Below are 6,853 nucleotides of genomic sequence, written 5' to 3' on the forward strand. Positions count from 1 at the left end.
TATATAGAGAGAGAGAGAGAGAGAGAGAGAGAGAGAGAGAAGACTAAATATATATATGAATGAGGTTTGGCGTTGATGACCGGTAGGTTTTGCATAACTAACTAGAAGAATAAAATAAAATTTAATGTCAATATTTGAAAAAAAAAATATAATAAAACTATTTATATTCCCTTCCTGTAAATTTAGGATTATGTAAGATGTGTCATGTTAAACTCATAAGGCATGATGGGCTCTCCCATAGGTTTTTAATTATTATACAATTGATTTGAAATGTGCTATCTCTCATATGCATTTCTTTGATTTTTTTTCTTTTCTAAATTATTTTTCATTTCAGTCCAAATAACCGAATAGATGAAACGTTGATTGGTTTGTTATATAATGAAATTTGAGAGGCTAGTGGTTTTATACCGGATTCTCTCACTAACAATATAAAATCAGTCTTTACTTAATTAATCTATTTACCTAGCCCGTTATTGTAGTTTCAAACCGTTGGATCCAAAGTAAGGCAAGTCCTTGGCCCGTGGGGAAGACTTAGAAGGAAGAAGAAGCTGGACCGGTATGACGACATGTAAATAGCAACTGTATCTGGTCTAATTGTCTAACGATCCGAGCCCGTTCTCACGGTAGCTTGCGACATAGACATTGTTGGCGTCCCACATCAACAATGGCTACAATAACAACGTTTCTCAAGGCGTTTATTATTTTCACCCTGTGGTTATATAAAAGAGCCTGTTCATTAGCGAACTTTGGAATATCATTAGTGGGATGTACAACTGTATCATGAGGAAACCCAGTAGTGGTCCAGTTCAGGTGAAGCTAATTCGCCTCAATGTGGATACCGGAGTATTCATAGTTAAAATTATTTTACCTCAAAGACCAATTATAAAAGAATGTCGTTTCCATATTTTGTTAAACGCCTCAGAAATCTTATTCCACATTCAAGTATTTTGTGAATCCATTATTTAAGATATCTGATTTTTATAAGAATATATTAAGAAGGGAGCTTAAAAATACTATTATATCAGGGAAACAGAAGAAAACAGTAGAATAAGGATATGTCTAAGTGAGTTAATGACCAAACTTGGAGGAAGGGTCGGCAGAAGGTTCAATATCACGACTTTGGATAACTCAAAAATAGTCTCTTAATGGAATGTAGATATTTTAGTTCTAAACAGATTCAATCGTCATCTGGAGCACCATGTTCTTCATGAATCCGATGACTATTTCATTAGAGTAGAACTAGGTATCCTGAAATATAGGGTACACCTACCTCAAGATACCTAGTTCTACAATCCTTTGTTCCATTATTCTGGAATTACTTGTAAACAAAGCAGCGAAAGATAGCAGCAGTCCAGGAAATAATCTGCTGAAAACAGCCAAAGAATAAATCAGAGTTTTCAAAACCAACTGCCTTAGGATTAAAGGCAATGGCATTGGAAGCTTAGTATACCCGGTAATTTTATACCAAAAGAAGCACTTCAACTAGAATGGAGGAGGGCTGGTAATGTTACCAGATTGATACAAGAAGATGGTTCGAAATTGTTACGGAGTGGATACGAAGGAACACAAAAGATGGAGAAGAAGGCCAATTAGAAGATAGCGAGATGAAAGTTCAAAGAATGGGAGGCTGTTTGGCTGCTGGGATGGAGTAAAGTATAGAAGAAACTGTAGTAAATTATTATTTTATTTTAAATTTATGTAAAAAATTTAAGCCAATGAAGTATTGGTAATTTTTTATATTGATAAGCTAGAATAATATCTCACAATGGACAGGCTTTTAGTTCTGCAAAGAATGGAAATATAGCTGTTAGCTGTATTACTAAATAGCTAAAGAATTATACATACTAGTCGCGAGGTTATACAGGTCAGTTGAAAAAAATGTACCTTCCCTTTTTTCGAAAACTTCCGGTTAGTATTTTATGAAAAAAGTAGCCAAGATAATCGAAAATGTCAAAATTGAAAAAGTTAGTGGTATGGATTGCTGAAAGGTTCTCCTTTAGAATGTCTTTCGTGGTTCAGTGATTAAATTAATAGGAAGTTTAGTCCGTTTGTCCAGTAAATGTTGTAATATTAGGAATCGACGAGCAGTTCGCTGTCTTTTCAGACTTGTATGAAGATTATAAGTCAGTCGTTTGTCTAGATGTTGTCCTAAGTAGTGGATCTGTTCAACGGAGATAAGTGGAGTATTATTAAACGATACACCATTGTTCAAAAGTTGTGATGTGGAATTCGAGATTTTAGGTCATTATTCAATAATACTACTATAATACAAATAGAACACAGGTTTCATGCGCATGCATCGTGAGGACAGGGTTGGGATAGATTGAGATGTCAGCTTTATAAACTTTATAAATGATAGGATCCAGGATTCGATCCTGGGGTACACCAGCAGAGTGAGTATCTTAAAATATAATAGAATCATAACGTATTCGAAAGATGCTTTAAGCATTTAATTATTATTTATAATTCAATAATGAACATAAATAATAAAAATATTTTTAAGATTAAAAATATACAATACTAGATTTAAATGATGTGCGTGATTATTATACACATTTTACTATTTGTAATATAAATACAATCTCAGCTTGACCTTAGAGAATTGATTAAATAATTGGTATAATGTACACTAATCTCGGTGACCGGATGCATTTATACTAATGAATAAAAAATGTGTTTACTGAAACGATATGAAGTAAATACAATTCCTATAAATATTTAGTTGGAAGAATATGTTCCTTGAAAAAAAAAAATAAACTCAATTAGAGAGAGATGTTTTTGTAGGTTTAAATACGTCATTTAAGGATCTGAATAGTAGAACAGAATAGAGTATCCTAAGCTAATGCAACGAGAACAAAACAAGATATGTACAAATGGCAGTGAAGACAATTTAGAGAACTAGATTGAAGAAGATCTAAAATCGTGGAAAACAAGCTTCTACACTGGTTAATGTATTAATGTAACAACATTATTATTGTGAATAAAATAGATACGAATGTTGTATACTAAACGTGAATGTATTTATCTCGATAGAAATGAATACTTCCTATTGCACATCCTACAAAATAATATAATATAAAATATAGATAATTGCTAAAACAAAAATTGGAAAAATGAAAAAAAAAAAAAATGAATTTTTATGACATACTGGAAGAATGTTGATTGACCGTGTGTATAGATGAATGGAATATGGTTCGGGTGCGAATATCCCCAATCATTTGGTATATTGTCTTTCTTAATCACTTACACATTTTGTATCCCATTATTTTATACTTTATTTAATTTTTTGTTTTTCTATCTATGAGTTTATTTATTTTATTTTTTTAAAATAATTTTTTTAAATATCTCTCCTCCTCCTCTATTATGCATATTACCATTTATTGCTTACCTAATTTAATTTTTTTTTTTTTACAATATTTACTTTTAAATTATTTCCGTTATTATGTGGCGTGCTAAACTGCAATCCCCACTCCTCCCAATACAAACGCCTCACTCTGACTTTGACTTCCGTCAAAACAGGTATGAATTCTTACTCATCATTTGATTTTATTCTTTTCTTTTTTCATCTCTTAATTTGTACTTTCTTTAATATTTCTTCTCTTATTTTATCTCTTATCTATCTGTTACTATTACCGTTTTCATTTACTGTTATTTTCAACTTATGTTTTTTTTTAAACTATGTCAAGTGTTTGGATCTTTTTTAGCCCTGACGAAGCCCTGCAACGTGGGGCGAAACGTTGGCTCAATAAAAATAGTATACCCATTTACTATTTCAGTTTTTTTTTGTTTTTTTTACCACACCCGGACCATATTCCATTCATGCATTTTTATTTATGATATTTATTTATTTAATCTTAGTTTAGGAGTATTTAGGATAAGTATTTAGGAGATCTTAGTTTATTTCTAAGGAATTTGGCCTCAGGGTGTTTTATAACCTTATGAATTAGAAGAGGGAAATCGAGATGCGAAAAATTCAGTAGCATTAGTTATCAGGCGCTGTTCGGGTCGGGGAATAAATGTGTTAGGTAGATGTTTGAAAAATTCTTCTGCTGTGTTCTCATTTAGGATATGCAAAGGCCATCCAAACGTCTGTGGGGATGGGAAATGGGTGAAAGGTATTGAAGGATTTTTGATCTACTTTCTAGAGGAAGTGTTTAGAAACTGATTGTAAGAAAGATAAGAACTGTAGGATTGTGATATTTGTGTTGGAAAGGTCCTTTGATGAATAAGTTTCATGTTTATTAATGAAAAATTCATATCTATTAACGATATTTAATAATGAAAAAAGTTTAGCATACATATAAGGAAAAAAAAATAAAAAAATAGTCGATCTTGATCCCTACTTTCAAGGATTTGAGTGACCGATTTTACCTATTAAATTCCTGAGGTTTTACATGACATTTACGACATTGAAATGAGACAGATTAACTTCCTAATAGAAAGTTTTACAAACTCCTTTCTAGGGTTAAGCAGGAATTCATTAAATGATTTGATAGGCATTATTTCTTATTTTAAGGAACTCTCTCTTCCTATCATTTCTCAGGGTCAGGTCCAAGGATCGAAACCCTATCAATCACTATAAAATATGTCATCATGAATATTGGGATAATCTGTCAAAAAATATTGAAATATATATTTTTGAAGGTTATATTAACAACGTTTTCTTTTTTTTCGAATAATCTTGAATTTCTAACTTTAATTTCGTAATTTAAAAATACCATTTTTCCTTGCTGTCAAGGGAGTCGTATTACTATTAAATTTGCAACATGAGTTTTTATAACTAAATTGTTCTCCCCTTTGTGTATAATGTGTTGTTATTTCATGTCACTGGCCATCAGATATCCCTGATTATCAATTAAGAAAAAAATGGAACTTCATCGTTTTTCAACTGGAGCCTTCAAAAAAGAATTTTGATAAATAAAAATTAAATTATTTACGTTGTTCATAAAAGATCCTAAATACAATTTTTTTTTACACTTTCGGAACAGAAAATGGAAATTTATGAGTTGTTCACGTTTTCTTTAGGCATGGATTGGTCAACCGGAGTTTTGCAAAAAAGATTAATTTTTTTTAAAATTTCAATAGATTAAAACACTTGCTATCATTCTAAAAAATAAAAATTCTTCCCCAGCGATCAATTTATCCGACCTCTGATGAGTGGAAGAGAACCGAGTTAGGGATTCATATTAAAGTTGTTAAATTATGGTAGATACCCTTGACCCCTGATGTATAGTTGGACACAAAAACAGTAAGTACAATGTTGCTTTAATGTGCATCGTTCCTAATTTACAAGTCATCGTCAGGATGACTTGTTAGGAGACCTGAATCAAATAAGTGATAGCCTAGTGAAAGCCTTAGGCCAAAACGTCTGCATATTTAAGGAAGAATAAACGGCATATTTACTGAAGAAACATATGCTGCACTTATTTTGACTTCAGCTCTTGTTGTTACTGTTTAAATACTCGTAGCCAAATTTGATGAATTGGGAACCATAGCCACCCCAAAACAATTCAATATCGAATCCGTTATCTCCTTCCACTTAAAACCTATTATTTCCTCTCTTGTTCCCCCAACCTCCCACTTTGACTATAGCTGCCTGGTATATGGTGGACTCTCGGGTAATCTCAAATCTAAACTTAAAAGTCTTATGAACTCCGCAGTACGATTTATTTTCGGGATCACCAGAGACACGCACATAACCCATTATTACGCCGAGCTGAAGTGACTCTATCCATTCTCTCGATGCCAGGATTCCCTAGCTTCCTTCCTATTTCATGTAATTAGAACTCAATGCCCCTCCTATATCCTAGAAAACCTGAAATTCACAGTCCAATCCCGTACTACCAGGTTCCGTCTGACATCTACCTTCCACATCCTACCCTCCACCTCACCGAACTGTGTTTGATGAATCATTTTTTACCCGATCTGCACTTCCTGGAACTCCATTCCCTCTGACATATGTCATGTACCAAACCTCCCCTAATTTAAAACACTTCTATCTAACAACTTTTTACTTTACTAATCTAATCCAATATTATATTAGTGCAGATATTTTGTAACTACCTTTTTGTTTTGTTTTTTATGTGTTTAGTCGGTTAGTGCTTTAATTAATTTGTTTTTTCTTCTCTGTATTTAAAATTATTTATATGCAATTTTAATATAAGTTATAATTAAGTGTGGTCACACTGTTTTTTGACCAATGTTACTGTAAAATTAAAATTTTCTTTGTAATTGTTCTGAAGGGACTAGGTCCCAAAATAATAAACTATTTTACTATCACTTTACACAATTTAGATCCTTTTTTTCCACTCAACTTTATTCTTTAAAATTCTCCAACGTTTCGGTCCTCATGCCATTCTCAAGGATACAACCTACAAAACATTTTTTGTTTTTATATAACAATTACATTATTTCCTTCAACTACACACTGATCAACTACTTCAACTACACTTCTTTGGCCATACCTTCTTGATGTTATTGCTTTTTAAAAAACCAAAATTGCAGGCTAATTGCCCTTGTCACATCTTTAAAATAAATTAATTATTAAAATATTATCATAATCACTTCATACAATTTTGTTTTTAAATAGATTTCTTACTTACATAACTTTTTCTTTTATTAATAAATTGATATCCTAGATTTAAAACTTTTTTAATTTAGATTTAATAACTTTTTATCATTAATTTACATTTTTAATATAATTTAATTAACATTCATTTTTAATTATTTTGCTTACATTTAAAATCCATAATTAATATATTCTTATTTTATGTGTATTTTTTTAACATACATATACACCCCTCTCTATTTTATTTTTCACATAGTTATTCACCTATTCATACTTTTATTAGTG

General features: G+C 31.4%; 1 long non-coding RNA gene across 1 annotated transcript in view; it reads left to right on the top strand.

Moving 5' to 3' along the window:
- Positions 1-3,496: 3,496 nt before the first annotated feature.
- Positions 3,497-6,853, top strand: part of LOC136795338 (uncharacterized) — a 38,085-nt gene continuing 34,728 nt past the window's right edge. Inside the window, exon 1 of the long non-coding RNA XR_010842932.1 lies at positions 3,497-3,519. This is a non-coding gene — a long non-coding RNA (uncharacterized lncRNA). The remainder of the gene's footprint in view (positions 3,520-6,853) is intronic.

This window comes from Halyomorpha halys, unplaced genomic scaffold, assembly GCF_000696795.3.
Source record: "Halyomorpha halys isolate HHAL.00 unplaced genomic scaffold, Hhal_1.1 Scaffold121.1, whole genome shotgun sequence".
Classification (NCBI taxonomy): domain Eukaryota; kingdom Metazoa; phylum Arthropoda; class Insecta; order Hemiptera; family Pentatomidae; genus Halyomorpha; species Halyomorpha halys.